The sequence below is a fragment of the Scyliorhinus torazame genome, chromosome 9 (assembly GCF_047496885.1).
Source record: "Scyliorhinus torazame isolate Kashiwa2021f chromosome 9, sScyTor2.1, whole genome shotgun sequence".
In the NCBI taxonomy this organism is placed as follows: Eukaryota; Metazoa; Chordata; class Chondrichthyes; order Carcharhiniformes; family Scyliorhinidae; genus Scyliorhinus; species Scyliorhinus torazame.
In genome coordinates this window covers 80,218,341-80,235,282 of record NC_092715.1, presented here as the reverse complement: position 1 = coordinate 80,235,282, position 16,942 = coordinate 80,218,341, and the positions used below count along the sequence as shown (strand labels likewise).

General features: G+C 46.3%; 1 long non-coding RNA gene across 1 annotated transcript; it reads left to right on the top strand.

Annotated features, from left to right (window-relative positions):
- The first annotated feature begins 306 nt into the window (after positions 1-306).
- LOC140430000 (uncharacterized) lies at positions 307-15,690 on the top strand. Its single transcript, XR_011949263.1, has 2 exons — positions 307-410; positions 15,286-15,690. It is a non-coding gene; the product is annotated as an uncharacterized lncRNA (long non-coding RNA).
- Positions 15,691-16,942: the final 1,252 nt, after the last annotated feature.

Sequence of the window (16,942 nt, the reverse complement as noted above, 5' to 3'; positions counted from 1 at the left end):
TTCCCTTAATAATATCTTTAGATCCATTATTAGCATGAGTATACCTCTGGGGATGGTGGGTTGCAGGTGCCTACCAGAGGCTGCTGTGAATTAATGGGAGACTAACAGAAACCTTTCATGCAGACAAGTGTTGGTTGTTTGGTTGTCTTCTTTGTTGTATATTCAGTAACCAATAAACAAAGCAGTTTAATTTTAACCTATCACGCTCTACATTAATTTTGCTTCCTGAATTTGATAACACATTAACAAGCTAGCATTCTTCCCGAGATCAAAACCTCATAAACTTTGATTTTCCACTCCGGGAAATCCCAGAACTGAAGTATATCCATCTACCTGACATGGGCTGTTTCCACTGTAGTTTTTTTATAGGATTCCACCGCAGGATTTAACGATTTGCTGCAAATTTAAAGGTCAGCAATCAAATGCTCTTCTTGTAAAATAACAATAACATGTGTTCATATGGCGCCTTTAACATAGTTAAACATTTCAAGGCACCTCATAGTCATATTATCAAACAAACTTTGATACCTAGCCACAAAGAAAATATAATGACATATGGCCAAATTTGGTCAATGAGATAGGCTTAAAGGTTATCTCAAAGGAGGAGATAGAGGCATTGACGTTTAGGAAAGGAATTCAACACCTTGGGGTTTCTGTAGTGAAAGCCATAACCAATGTTGCTCAAACAAATAAATTCAGGAATGTACAAGAGGCGAAAATTGGAAAGCACAAAGATCTTGTAGGGCTGGAGGAAATTACAGGGATGGAAAGGGCGAGGTCCATCGAGGAGTTTGAAAGCAGTAATAAAAATTGTAAAACCTAGGCATTGTCAGCTTGACAAAAGACAGGGGTGTTAGACTAATAGGATTTGGAGGGAGTTAGGATTTGGGCTGTAAGTGTTTTAGATTGGCTCAAACTTAAGTAAGATGAAAATAACAGGCAAAAGTTTCTTCTTTATTCATGCACAGGATGTGGGCGTTGCTCTGATTAGGCCAGCATTTATTGCCCATCCCTAGTTGCCCTTTAGAAGGTGGTGGTGAGTTGCTTCCTTGAACCGCTGCAGTCCTTGTTGTGCAGGTACACCCATAGTGTTGTTAGGGACGGAATTCCAGGAGTTTGACCCAGCGACAGTAAAGGAATAGCGATTATATTTCCAAGTCAGGGTGGTGAGTGGCTTGGAGGGGAACTTGCAAGTGGTGGTGTTCCTATATGTCTGCTGCCATTATCCTTCTAGGGGATAGTGGCCATGGGCTTGGAAGGTGTTGTAGAAGGAGCTTTGGTGATTGGCTGCAATGCATTTTGTAGCTGATACACACGGCTACCACTGTTTGTCGTTGATAGAGGGATTGAATATTTAAGATGATGGATGGGGTGCCAATCAAGCGGGTTGCTCTGTCCTGGGTGGTGTTGGGCTTTTGAGCATTGTTGGAGCGGCATCAATCCAGGCAAATGGAGAGTATTCCATCACCTCCTGACTTGTGCCTTGTAAATGATAAATAGGCTTTGGGGAGTGAGGAGATGAGTTACTCTTCCCAGAATTCCCAGCCTCTGACCTGCTATTGTAGCCACAGTGCTTGCATGGCTGGTCAGTTTAGATTCAGGTCAATGATAACCCCCAGGATGTTGCTAGTAGTAGATTAATTTATGATAATGCCATTAAATGTCATTGGACAATGGTTAGTGTTATAATCTGACAGGGGGCCCCAGGGGTCTGCAACATCAGAGTCTCTGTGGCCTCACCTAAACACAATTTACCCAGATGAGGGGGCGGGACTACCCCCCCCCCCCCCCCTCGGTTTCCTAGGACTGCTGGGGATATACATACCTGGGCCCATGTGTGGGCCAGGCTCGGGAGACCCTTCGGGGAGGAGGAGGTGAGTATAGTAAAAGAAGAAAACCAAACTTTACTACAGTCATTGCTTCCAAATGTCGCTTGCCTGAGACTTTACAGTTAGATTCTCTCTTGTTGGAGATGGTCATTACCTGGCACGCTGTGTGGTGCAAATGTTACTTATCAGTTATCAGTCCAATCTGGATATTGTTCAGATCTTGCTGCATATGGACACAGACTGCTTAAGTAGCTTCATTTTTATCTAAAGTTTAGTCTTTCTTTTATTTAGTTAATTAACTTAAAAGTTGCTGTTTGGTTTAGAAGAAGGTGAATTTTCAATCAGCTTTAAACAGGCTTCTACTTGTAGGCACTTGCAGCTGGAGCTTGTTAATTAGTTAATTGGATAAGGCCAGTTTTTCAGAGGCTAGATTCACAGTATAAAAGTGATCCCCTACAGTGCAGACTTTGTTTGCACTGAGTGCTGAATTTGGTACTTTTTGAGTGCGATAGTGAGAGTTTGGTGACCGAGGGAGTGCTGAATTTGGTGCTTTTTGAGTGCGATAGTGAGAGTTTGGTGACTGAGGGAGTGCTGAATTTGGTGCTTTTTGAGTGCGATAGTGAGAGTTTGGTGACCGAGGGAGTTAGGTGAGGAGGGAGTAAGGTGCTCCTTTCATTTTGTTTCCGACATTTCCGCAAAGAGTGCGAAGAGAGCCAGGAGTTTACAGGAAGTGTAGCTGACTGGGAGCAGAGTCGGAGGGCGGAGATCTAGTTAGTCCACACAGCAGCTATATTCTGTAAGGTAAGAGAGGATGGAGGCTAGGCCAGTTACATGCTCCTCCTGTAGGATGTGGGTGGTGAGGGATACCACCGGTGTCCCCACTGACTATACCTGCGGGAAGTGCACCCAACTTCAGCTCCTCAAAGACCGTGTTAGGGAACTGGAGCTGAAGCTGGATGAACTTCGGATCATCCGGGAGGCAGAGGGGGTGATTGAGAAGAGTTACAGGGAGGTAACCACACCCAAGGTACAGGACAAGAATAGCTGGGTTACAGTCAGGGGGAAAAAAACAAACAGGCAGACAGTGCAGGGATCTCTCGTGGCCGTTCCCCTTCAAAACAAGTATACCGTTTTGGATGCTGTTGGGGGGGATGACCTACCGGGGGAAGGCCCTAGCGGCCAGGTCTCTGGCACTGAGTCTGGCTCTGGGGCTCAGAAGGGAAGGGGGGAGAATAGAAAAGCAATAGTTGTAGGAGATTCAATGGTTAGGGGAATAGATAGGAGATTCTGTGGTCGCGAGCGAGACTCCCGGAAGGTATGTTGCCTCCCGGGTGCCAGGGCCAGGGATGTCTTGGATCGTGTCTTCAGGATCCTTAAGGGGGAGGGGGAGCAGCCAGAAGTCGTGGTGCACATTGGTACCAACGACATAGGTAGGAAAAGGGGTGTGGAGGTAATAAACAAGTTTAGGGAGTTAGGCTGGAAGTTGAAAGCCAGGACAGACAGAGTTGTCATCTCTAGTTTGTTGCCGGTGCCACGTGATAGCGAGGCTAGGAATAGGGAGAGAGTGCAGTTGAACACGTGGCTGCAGGAATGGTGTAGGAGGGAGGGCTTCAGGTATTTTGATAATTGGAGCGCATTCTGGGGAAGGTGGGACCTGTACAAGCAGGACGGGTTGCATCTGAACCAGAGGGGCACCAATATCCTGGGAGGGAGGTTTGCTAGTACTCTTCGGGAGGGTTTAAACTAATTTGGCAGGGGAATGGGAACCGGATTTGTAGTCCAGCAACTAAGGTAGCCGATATTCAGGACGCCAAAGCTTGTAATGAGGCAGTGGGGAAGGGAACACTGACAAAGGAGAGTATTTGCAGGCACGGAGATGGGTTGAAGTGTGTATACTTCAACGCAAGAAGCATCAGGAATAAGGTGGGTGAACTTAAGGCATGGATCGGTACTTGGGACGACGATGTGGTGGCCATCACGGAAACTTGGATAGAAGAGGGGCAGAAATGGTTGTTGGAGGTCCCTGGTTATAGATGTTTCAATAAGATTAGGGAGGGTGGTAAAAGAGGTGGGGGGGGTGACATTATTAATTAGAGATAGTATAACAGCTGCAGAAAGGCAGTTTGAGGAGTATCACCCTATTGAGGTAGTATGGGTTGAAGTCAGAAATAGGAAAGGAGCAGTCACCTTGTTAGGAGTTTTCTATAGGCCCCCCAATAGTAGCAGAGATGTGGAGGAACAGATTGGGAAACAGATTTTGGAAAGGTGCAGAAGTCATAGGGTAGTAGTCATGGGCGACTTTAACTTCCCAAATATTGAGTGGAAACTCTTTAGATCAAATAGTTTGGATGGGGTGGTGTTTGTGCAGTGTGTCCAGGAAGCTTTTCTAACACCGTATGTAGATTGTCCAACCAGAGGAGGGGCAATATTGGATTTAGTACTGGGTAATGAACCAGGGCAAGTGATAGATTTGTTAGTGGGGGAGCATTTTGGAGATAGTGACCACAATTCTGTGACTTTCACTTTAGTAATGGAGAGGGATAGGTACGTGCAACAGGGCAAGGTTTACAATTGGGGGAAGGGTAAATACGATGTTGTCAGACAAGAATTGAAGTGCATAAGTTGGGAACATAGGCTGGCAGGGAAGGACACAAGTGAAATGTGGAACTTGTTCAAGGAACAGGTGCTACGTGTCCTTGATATGTATGTCCCTGTCAGGCAGGGAAGAGATGGTCGAGTGAGGGAACCATGGTTGACAAGAGAGGTTGAATGTCTTGTTAAGAGGAAAAAGGTGACTTATGTAAGGCTGAGGAAACAAGGTTCAGACAGGGCATTGGAGGGATACAAGATAGCCAGGAGGGAACTGAAGAAAGGGATTAGGAGAGCTAAGAGAGGGCATGAACAATCTTTGGCGGGTAGGATCAAGGAAAACCCCAAGGCCTTTTACACATATGTGAGAAATATGAGAATGACTAGAGCGAGGGTAGGTCCGATCAAGGACAGTAGCGGGAGATTGTGTATTGAGTCTGAAGAGATAGGAGAGGTCTTGAATGAGTACTTTTCTTCTGTATTTACAAATGAGAGGGGCGATATTGTTGGAGAGGACAGTGTGAAACAGATTGGTAAGCTCGAGGAAATACTTGTTAGGAAGGAAGATGTGTTGGGCATTTTGAAAAACTTGAGGATAGATAAGTCCCCCGGGCCTGACGGGATATATCCAAGGATTCTATGGGAAGCAAGAGATGAAATTGCAGAGCCGTTGGCAATGATCTTTTCGTCCTCACTGTCAACAGGGGTGGTACCAGGGGATTGGAGAGTGGCGAATGTCGTGCCCCTGTTCAAAAAAGGGACTAGGGATAACCCTGGGAATTACAGGCCAGTTAGTCTTACTTCGGTGGTAGGCAAAGTAATGGAAAGGGTACTGAAGGATAGGATTTCTGAGCATCTGGAAAGACACTGCTTGATTAAGGATAGTCAGCACGGATTTGTGAGGGGTAGGTCTTGCCTTACAAATCTTATTGAATTCTTTGAGGAGGTGACCAAGCATGTGGATGAAGGTAAAGCAGTGGATGTAGTGTACATGGATTTTAGTAAGGCATTTGATAAAGTTCCCCATGGTAGGCTTCTGCACAAAGTAAGGAAGCATGGGATAGTGGGAAATTTGGCCAGTTGGATAACGAACTGGCTAACCGATAGAAGTCAGAGTGGTGGTGGATGGCAAATATTCAGCCTGGATCCCAGTTACCAGTAGTGTACCGCAGGGATCAGTTCTGGGTCCTCTGCTGTTTGTGATTTTCATTAATGACTTGGATGAGGGAGTTGAAGGGTGGGTCAGTAAATTTGCAGACGATACGAAGATTGGTGGAGTTGTGGATAGTAAGGAGGGCTGTTGTCGGCTGCAAAGAGACATAGATAGGATGCAGAGCTGGGCTGAGAAGTGGCAGATGGAGTTTAACCCTGAAAAGTGTGAGGTTGTCCATTTTGGAAGGACAAATATGAATGCGGAATACAGGGTTAACGGTAGAGTTCTTGGCATTGTGGAGGAGCAGAGAGACCTTGGGGTCTATGTTCATACATCTTTGAAAGTTGCCACTCAAGTGGATAGAGCTGTGAAGAAGGCCTATGGTGTGCTCGCGTTCATTAACAGAGGGATTGAATTTAAGAGCCATGAGGTAATGATGCAGCTGTACAAAACTTTGGTAAGGCCACATTTGGAGTACTGTGTACAGTTCTGGTCGCCTCATTTTAGGAAGGATGTGGAAGCTCTGGAAAAGGTGCAAAGAAGATTTACCAGGATGTTGCCTGGAATGGAGAGTAGGTCTTACGAGGAAAGGTTGAGGGTGCTGGGCCTTTTCTCATTAGAGCGGAGAAGGATGAGGGGCGACTTGATGGAGGTTTATAAGATGATCAGGGGAATAGATAGAGTAGACAGTCAGAGACATTTTCCCCAGGTGGAACACACCATTACAAGGGGACATAAATTTAAGGTGAAAGGTGGAAGATATAGGAGGGATATCAGAGGTAGGTTCTTTACCCAGAGAGTAGTGGGGGCATGGAATGCACTGCCTGTGGAAGTAGTTGAGTCGGAAACATTAGGGACCTTCAAGCAGCTGTTGGATAGGTACATGGATTACGGGAAAATGATATAGTGTAGATTTATTTGTTCTTAAGGGCAGCACGGTAGCATTGTGGATAGCACAATTGCTTCACAGATCCATGGTCCCAGGTTCGATTCCAGCTTGGGTCATTGTCTGTGCGGAGTCTGCACGTCCTCCCCGTGTCTGCGTGGGTTTCCTCCGGGTGCTCCGGTTTCCTCCCACAGTCCAAAGATGTGCGGGTTAGGTGAATTGGCCAATGATAAATTGCCCTTAATGTCCAAATTACCCTTGGTGTTGGGTGGAGGTGTTGAGTTTGGGTAGGGTGCTCTTTCCAAGAGCTGGTGCAGACTCAAAGGGCTGAATGGCCTCCTTCTGCACTGTAAATTCAATGATAATCTATGAGTAATCTAGGACAAAGGTTCGGCACAACATCGTGGGCCGAAGGGCCTGTTCTGTGCTGTATTTTCTATGTTCTATGTTCTAGCTGAGGAGCCGCAAATGGTACTGAACATTGTGCAATCATCAGTGCCCATCCTCATTCTCACTTTATGATGGAGAGAAGCTTATTGGTGAGGCAGCTGAAGATGGTTGGGCCTAAGATACTACCCTGAGAAACTCCTGCGAGGACCTTCCCTGAATGTGATGATTGACCTCCAACAACTACAACCATCTTCCTTTGTGCTGGGTATGACTCCAACCAGTAAAGAGTTTTCCCTTGATTTCAGTTTTCTGGGGCCCCTTGATGCCACACTCAATCAAATATTGCTTGATGTTAAGGACAGTCACTCAAACCTCACCTCTTGAGTTCAGCTCTTTTGTTCATGTTTGAACCAAGATTAGAATGAGATCAGGAGCTGAGTGACCCCGGCAGAATTCACATTTGGCATCGGTGAGCAGGTTATTGCTGAGTAAGTGCCACTAGATAGCACTGTCAACGACATAGAATATAGAACATAGAACTGTACAGCACAGTACAGGCCCTTCGGCCCACGATGTTATGCCGAACTAGTCTGAAACTAAGATCATATCAATCTACTCCCAATCATTCTAGTGCACTCCATATGCCTATCCAATAACCGCTTGAAAGTTCGTAAAGTGTCCGACTCCACTACCATAGCTGGGAGTGCCTTCCACGCTCCAGCCACTCTCTGAGTAAAGAACCTACCTCTGACATCGCTCCTATATCTTCCACCATGAACCTTATAGTTATGCCCCCTTGTAACAGCTACATCCACCCGAGGAAAAAGTCGCTGAACGTCCACTCTATTTATCCCTCTCATCATCTTATACACCTCAATTAAGTCACCTCTCATCCTCCTTCACTCCAATGAGAAAAGCCCTAGCTCCCTCAACCTTTCCTCATAAGACCTATCCTCCAATCCAGGCTGCATTCTGGTAAATTTCCTTTGCACCCTTTCCAATGCTTCCACATCCTTCCTATAATGAGGTGACCAGAACTGCACACAATACTCCAAATGTGGTCTAACCAAGGTCTTCTACAGTTGCAGCATAACCTCACGGCTCTTGAACTCAATCTCCCTGCTAATAAATGCTAAGACACCATACGCTTTCTTCACGGCTCTATCCACTTGAGTGGCAACTTTCAAAGATCTATGGACATGAAATCCGAGATCTTTCTCCTCCTCCGCATTCTTCAGAAACCTGCCATTAACCCTGTAATCCGCATTCAAATTTGTCCTACCAAAATGAATCACCTCACACTTATCAGGGTTAAACTCCATCTGCCACTTTTCAGCCCAGCTCTGCATCCTATAAATGTCTCTTTGCAGCCTACAACAGCCCTCCACATTATCCACTACGCCACCAATCTTGGTGTCATCTGCAACTTTACTAACCCAACCTTCAACTCCATCATCCAAGTCATTGATAAAAATCACAAATAGCAGAGGTCCCAGCACTGATCCCTGTGGTACACCACTGGTGACTGGGCTCCAGGATGAAAATTTACCATCTACCACTACCCTCTGTCTTCCATGTGATAGCCAGTTACTGATCCAATCGGCCAAATTTCCCTCTATGCCATGCCTCCTTACTTTCTGCATGAGCCGGCCATGGGGCACCTTATCAAACGCCTTACTAAAGTCCATGTATACGACATCAACTGCTCTACCTTCATCTATGTGCTTAGTTACTTCCTCAAAGAATACAATCAAACTTGTGAGGCAAGACTTACCCCTCACAGATCCATGCTGACTATCCTGGATTAAGCTGTATCTTTCCAAATGATCATAAAATCCTATCCCTCAGGACCCTTTCCAATAATTTACCTATGACCGAAGTGAGACTAACCGGCCTATAATTCCCAGGGTTATACCTATTCCCTTTCTTGAACAAGGGGACAACATTTGCCTCTCTCCAGTCTTCTGGCACTATTCCTGCAGACAGTGAGGACATAAAGATCAAAGCCAAAGGCTCTGCAATCTCATCCCTCGCCTCTCAAAGAATTCTAGGATATATCCCATCGGGCCCAGGGGGCTTTATCTATCCTCAGGCTTCTCAAAATTTCTAACACATCTTCCTTCCGAATATCTACCTCCTCCAGCCTACCAGCCTGTCTCGCACTATCCTCCTCAACAACATGACCCCTCTCCTTTGTGAACACTGAAGAAAAGTATTCATTTAGGGCCTCTCCTATATCTTCAAACTCCATTCACACGTTCCCACTACTGTCCTTGACCGGCCCTAACTTCACCTTGGTCATTCTTTTATTCCTCACATAAGTGTAAAAAGCCTTGGGGTTTTCCTTGATCCTACCCGCCAAGGACTTCTCATGCCCCCTCCTAGCTCTCCTAAGCCCTTTCTTGAGCCCCTTCCTAGCTATCTTGTATCCCTCAAGTGCCCTAACTGAACCTTGTTTTCTCATCCTTACATAAGCCCCCTTCTTCCTCTTGACAAGACATTCAACCTTTTTGTAAACCATGGTTCCCTCACTCGACCATTTCCTCCCTGCCTGGCAGGGACATACATATCAAGGACACACAGTATTTGCTCCTTGAACAAGCTCCACATCTCAATTGTGCCTATCCCTGACAGTTCCTGTTTCCATCTTATGCTCCCCAATTCTTGCCTAATTGCATCGTAATTACCCTTCCCCCAGTTATAAACCTTGCCCTGCTGTATGTTCCTATCCCTCTCCATTGCTACAGTGAAAGTCACCGAATTGTGGTCACTATCTCTAAAGTGCTCTCCCACAACCAAATCTAACACTTGGCCCGGTCCATTACCCAGTACCAAACCCAATGTGGCCCTGCCTCTTGGTGGTCTATCCACATATTGTGTGAGGAAACCCTCCTGCACACACTGGATAAAAACAGCCCCATCCAAACTATTCGAATTATAGTGGTTCCAATCAATATTTGGAAAGTTAAAGTCACCCATGACAACTACCCTGTGACTACCGCACCTATCCAAAATCTGCATTGCAATCTTTTCCTCCAAATCTCTGTTACTGTTTGGGGGCCTATAGAAAACTCCTAACAAAGTGACCGCTCCTTTCCTATTTCTAACTTCAGCCCACACTACCTCAGTAGACAGATCCTCCTCAAACTGCCTTTCTGCAGTCATTATACTATCCTTGATTAACAATGCTACTCCTCCACCTCTTTTACCACCTTCCCTAATCTTACTGAAACATCTAAACCCCGGAACCTTCAACAACCATTCCTGCCCGTGTTCTATCCACGTCTCCGTAATGGCCACAACATTGTAGTCCCAGGTACCAATCCATGCTTCAAGCTCACCAACCTTATTCCTGGTGCTCCTCGCATTGAAGTAGACACACTTCAAACCATCTTCATGCCTGCAGGTCCACTCTTGTGACCTTGGTACCTTCCTTATTACTGCACTCCCCTCAACTTCCTGAATTCCAGCAACGCTATCTCCTGGATTAAAAATCAGTTTCCCATCCCCCTGCCAAATTAGTTTAAATCCCCCCGAAGATCTGTAGCAAATTTCCCTCCCAGGATATTGGTGCCCTTTTCATCACTATGCTGATTGGATTAGCTGGCATTGTTCTGCTTTTTGTGGACAGGACACATCTGGGCAATTTTCCATATTGCCCGATAAGTGCCACTGTTGCAGCTGTACTGTAACAGTTTTGTTACGGACGTGATTAGTTCTCGAGAATAAGCGTGGCATAGTGGCACAGTGGTTAGCACTGCTGCCTCACAGCTCCAGGGACCTGGGTTCAATTCCGGCCTCGGGTGACCGTCGGTTTGGATTTTGCACTTTCTCCCCACGTCTGCGTGGGTTTCCTCCCGGTGCTCCGGTTTCCTCCACAGTCCAGAGATGTGCAGGGAGGTGGATTGGCCATGCTAAATGCTCTTAGTGTCCAAAAAGGTTAGGTGGGGTTACTGGGTTACAGGGGTGGGGTGGAGGTGTGCACTTAAGTGGGGTGCTCTTTCCAAGGTCTGGTGCCAACTCAATGAGCCGAATCGCCTCCTTCTGCACTGTGAATTCTATGATTCAGTAATATTGCCAGAATGTTGTCAGGGCCGATAACCTTTGCAATATCCAATGCCTTCGACCATTTCTTGATTTCATGTGGAGTGAATCGAATTGGTTGAAGACAAGCAACTGTGATGCTGGGGCCTCCAGAGGAGGCCGAGATGGATCACCTGCTTGGCACTCTGTCTGAACATAGTTACAAATGCTTTGGTCTGTCTTTTGCACTGTCTAAGGCTAGACTTGCCCATCATCAAGGATGGGGATATTTGTGGAGCCTCCTCTTCCTGTTAACTGTTTAATTGTTCACCCCATTCATGGCTGGATATGCAGAACTGCAGAGCTTAGATCTAATTCATTGGTTTTGCAGTCGTCAGCTGGTTGGTTTGCTAATTGGATGCCATACAATTCTCCAGTACGCTTCCCTCCGCCCTCCCACTTGCCTCTAATCTTCAAGTAATTTTAAGTGTGCGGACAGGGACTAGACTGACCCATTGGCTCTCGCCCCATTTGAGCCCCTTAACTGGCTAATTATTTACCACTTGAGGGCTACTTACAGCCCAAGCCTCAATGTTGAGGCGAGAGGGAAGAGTTCGTGCTCAGGGGAAAAGTCTGTTACGTCAGACTTCTTGGGGTAAGAGTGTGAAGGGGCAGGGACATGCCTCCCCCAAGAGCCCCTTTCAACAATAGGCATCCCCGTAAAGGTCTGCCATCCATATATGCTCCCTCCCTCACCTCCCCATCAAGACCATCACCCTCACCTCCTCACACCCCTCAGCCTTATCTCCGTGAGATTTCCCACACTTACCTGCATCCCACAGCCCTGCCCAATGCTGCCTCTGCTGTTGCTCAGACTACAGATTGGCTGGCTGCTCTCTTAGGCACGACCTCCACCCAGGTAAGGGCAGAAGTCCCTTCTCGAATCAATTAATGCCACTCAGATCGTTAAATGGCTGTGGGGATGTTGTGATTGGTGGGGATGCATTTCCTGTCAACTCTTCAGGTGACAGGGTGGGAAACCCTGCCATCCAGAAAATTCTGCTTAATGTTGGTCAGGTTCTCAGAAGGGTAAAGAAGCGTTAGATCTTCAATGGATTTGTCAGAGTGCTGTTGAATGAAGTAATAAAGAGGTGGGACATTCTGACATAGAATGATGAAGAGCCTGAATCAGGCAGGCACCCCAGTATTTAAGGTAATCAGAAGATTAGAAAAAGAACAGGAAGTGGACTACTTCAGTGTTGACTTTGTTCGGCCCTGGGCGAGTGGGCGGCCAGTTCCAAACCCACAAATGGCAAAGGCCCAGCATAAGAGAATTAGCAAATAATTTGTACATTTTCCTTAGATCTCAGACCCTTGACTGCTCCAATCATTTACAGACACCAGGGGCAGAATTCTCCGTCCGGCAACACCAAAATCGCTCCACCCCCTCGAAAACGGCATACTCGGGGAGTACGCCGCACGCCATCGGGACGGCCTCAGGATGACACCTGAGGCCCTCCACCAATGCTCTGCCCCCGATGGGCTGAGTTCCCGACAGCGTGGAACACTTATCCTTCTTCATTTGGTGAACCCGGCATGGTGGCTGCGGACTGAGTCCAGCGCCGCCACAGTCGGGGGGGGCCGTTCTGCAGCAAGGGGGACTTTGGCGGGGGCTGGGCGCACTGGTGGGGGGTAGTCTAGGGGTGGCAAGCCTGGTCAAAGGGGGACAATTTTTGACAGGCCAGGTCAGCGTGTGGCTGGCGCCATGTTGCATGGCGCGGCCGCTGCAGGCCGCCACCGTGCGCATGTGCTGCCACAGACCCGGCAATTCTCCAGCCGTATCTGGGGCTTTACGCTGCGTGCCTGCTAGCCCTCCACCAGACGTAGGGTCGGTGCAGCTTCTGCACCGTTTTTTCTGGTGTAAAACGCCACTGTTCTCACGCCGGCGTCAGCACTTAGTCTTCAAATCGGAGAATCCAGCCCCAGATTTGTAACTGAGACATTTTAAAAACTGTTTATTATAACAAAGTAAGAGATAAACATGTAATGGAAATAATAAAACAATGGTCTACTAATCTAACTATTCTCCAAACCCCGTCCCACCCGTCACCCAGACAAACCCAAGACAGATAACTATTTATCATCACATCATAGTCAGACCCAAAATCCAAGTTAAGACTCTGGTCTGACTCTTCTTCCCTGCCATCACTCTTGCAATAATTATTTACCATTACTTCATAAGCAGGACCTAGGTCGAAGTCAAAACTTTCATCTCACTCCTCCTTACCAACACTGTTTTAGCAATTGTTTACCAATACCTTATAATCAGAAATAGAATCGAATTCAAGACTCATATAACTTCTTGTCCTTATGGTGCACCTTCGGTCTAAGAATGCATAGGATCTGGGTTATTACCGCTGTCACTTGGAACGTGATCAACAGCTGTCAACATCTCTTTCTCCAAGTCCTCTACTGCCAATGTAGTTTCCTAACTCCTGCATGCCCGAGTGTCAGCAATTCAGATGCTAACTGCAGTACTTCCTTCGGACTCTCTCTCACCACAAGTGAAACTATAATTTCTACTCCTGCTAAATCGTTCCCCAAGACTACGTCTACTGCTTCCACTGGGAAGTCCTTAAACTATTGGACCTGACACTAAATCACACTCCAACTGCACTTTATACAATGGAACTGGGATACAACTTCCACTCATCCCATTCACAAATACCTCAGCTTTCACTGCTCTAACTGTAACCGACTTCTCTTCGGCTCCTTTTCGCCACCAGAAGATGTCTCTGATGCTATACTCGCTCATTGGCTTCCACGTGATCATCTGCTTCCCTGTGCTCCTGGCACCCGTGTCAAATTTAAATGTTTAGGACAAAGCAGCCCTCTTGACTGCTCCCCCTTCCACAAACATTCAAACCCTCCACCACTGACGAACAGTGGCAGCTGTGTGTGCCATCTACAAAATGCACTGCAGTAACTCGCCAAGATTCCTTAGACAGCAGCATCCGAACCCATGACCATCACCATCTGGAAAGACAAGGGCAGCAGATACCAGGGAACCCCATCACCTCGACGTTACCCTCCAAGTCACTCATCATCTCATTCACCACCCTGACTTGGAAATATATCGCCGTTTCTTCACTGCCACTGGGGCAAAATCCTGGAACTCCTTCCTAACACCACAGTTGGTGTACCTGCACCTCAGGGACAGCACATGTTCAAGAAGGCAACTCACCACCACCTCCTGAAGAGCAACTAGGGATGGGCGATAAATGCTGGCTCAGCCAGCGATGCCCATGTCCCGTAAATGAATTTTTAAAAAACTGATGAAACAGTTGAAGATGTTTGGGTCGAGGACACAACTTTTTAATTCAATGGAAAAATGCAAATACTACAGGAAGATATTAATAAACTTGCAAAATGGGTTTGTAACTGGTAAATTAACTTCAATGTGGACAAGTTGTGATGCAGTACATTTTAGTAGGATGAATAAGGCAGTCACATGGTCCTTGTAAAATAATATTTAAGTGGAGCTGAGGAGCAGGAATCTGGGGTTACCATTGCGCAGATCATTCAAAGAAGTGGCACAGGTTAATAAGGCCATAAACATGAAAGCAAAACACTGACATCAATTTCTAGAGGGATAGAACTGAATAGCAGAGATGTTGGGCGGGTTTCTCTGTCCCGCCGCTCCAGGAGCTGGCTTCTCCGCACCCCGACGGTGAAATCACGGCTGGCGCCAGGGCGGAGAATCTGGTGATGCGCAATCAATTGCACAAAGACGCAGATTGGGTACAACTGTGGCTTTATTGCAGTCAGATGCTGCAGCTGGCGAAATGGCAGGGCAATGGAGGTCATGCATATTTATACAGATCTTAGTGGGCGGAGCCAGCCGGCAACCTGTAGTGCAGGTCCTACCTTACATCCCCTAATACAGTGGTTCACCACATCTGGACCGGCACCGGTTCCCCGATTCTCCGGGCCCCGAAAAGTGGCGTCCTCTCTGAGTACACCTCGTCGCATTTCACCTACCTGCGGCCATTGCTGGAGGCCCGCCCCGTCATTCTCCGCGCCCGACCGGCCGAAGTCCCGACAGTGTGGATTGAGCATGGTCCTTCCGGTCGGGATACTGGTGTGGCAGCAGCAGACTCAGTGAGTTTCCCATTGTGGGCAGCCTCACGCCATCAGGAAATCCCCGGGAGCGGGTGCACTGCCCGCAAAATGGAGAATCTCGCCAGTGAAGAATCCAGCCCGTTAAACTGGTATAGAACTTGGTCAAAGCACACTTGCCTGCATATTAGAAAAAGTATATAGAGCCATGAGAGAAAGTGCAAAATTATTTACTTATTTACTGAGAGTTTATAACTATCAGGCAACATTGAACAGTTTGGTTCTTTTTTCCCTAGAAAACAGAGAACGGATGGGTTATCACTGATGTTGAAACTAGGTAACCAGCTGGTATCAATTGGATAAATGTGAAGTGCCAGTTATAACATGCCGGCCCGAAACCGCTGTCAAAACAATTCGTTTCTCATGATTCTCATTATTACTGTGGTACAAGTGTCCATGAAGGGTGAGGAAGATTATGCATGCAGGAAAGGAAATCTTCGCTGGCTGAAGACCTGTACAAAAATGTCCAATGGAATATTAGGGTACAGCTGCATATCCACAAAATATAGAAGGGAAAATTAGTACAATTTGTGCTAAGAGCTGGCAGTATGTATCTGGAGATGACAAATTAAATGTATTTAGTATGAATTAGAAAAGAACAATTCACAGTAAAAGCTCAATGGCAATTATGTATTCTTAAACAGCGTCAATTCAAGTCATTGCTGATTTCAAATGATCACATGATATCATTTATGAATCCATTTACTATCTATTGTTACTGGTTCTCAATCTTGAGCACGCTCCACCATTCATAACAACTTCTATATATATGTGCGTCTTTAAAATAATAGGGTCCCAAGGCTCTCACAGGAGCATTATCAAGCAAAACGTGACACTGAGCCATACAAGGGGATATTAGAACAAATCAGTGCCTTAAAAGAGAGGTAAAATACAGAGAGATTTGGGAGGTAATTCCGATGCTTAGGGTATGGACAGCTGAATGGCAGGCTCCCAATGTTGGGGCAATAGAGATCAGGTTGCACAGGAGCCAAGTTTTGAGGAGTGCAGAGATCTCGGGAATTTAAGCCTGGTAGAAGTTGCAGAGAAAGGAAATAATCAGTCAATGGAAGAATTTGAAAACAAAGACGAGAATTTTAAATTTGAGGCAACACTGAACTAAAAGTAAATTTAGGTTAATGAGCTCAGGGATGGTTTAAGATGAAATTTGGTGCTTCTGGATGGATCTTCTAATATGGGTCAAACAGATTTATGTATCTGTAATTATGTTATGAGCTTGTGAAAAGGCTAACTTTCAATATATCTTCAACAACAGCTCTTGAAGAAATTTCAGGCATTTTAAATATGAATGGTTATATTCTGGTACGTGCATTCAACTAAGTGAAACATGATGTACAGAAGGTGTACTGGACATGACACTTGCTACATTTTACGTGCCTCTGCCAGGTGGGTTTTTGCCCGGTGGGGGCATGTAAAATGGGGTAGGACAACTTTCCCACCCACCCCACCACCTTCCTGCACACCCCTGAGCTCATCCAATAATGTGGGAGGGGAGGACCAGCCCACCCACCATATTTAACTAAATTTTCAAGGATCAACCAAGCTTATTACAAGGCCTATTGACATTGATAATACACTGTCCACACCATAAAACATTTTGTGGGGGCTGTCGGGAGGAGGTGGACAGCCTGATTTTTAAAATACATTTTTCAAAGGGTGGGAAGGAAGTGGATGGAGGCAAGGGGATTAGGGTTCTGTCTTCAGGGGCTTTGCTAATCGATGGCCAGCCCCCCCGAAGATTGGCAACGCTAAATTACCCCTTTAAATTAAAAAAAAACAGAGGCCACATTATTACTTTCCCAATTTTTGTCATATGATTGGTATGTATGGCCAGCCCCCCTACCTACCGCAGCCTTAAACTCACCCCTCACTCCC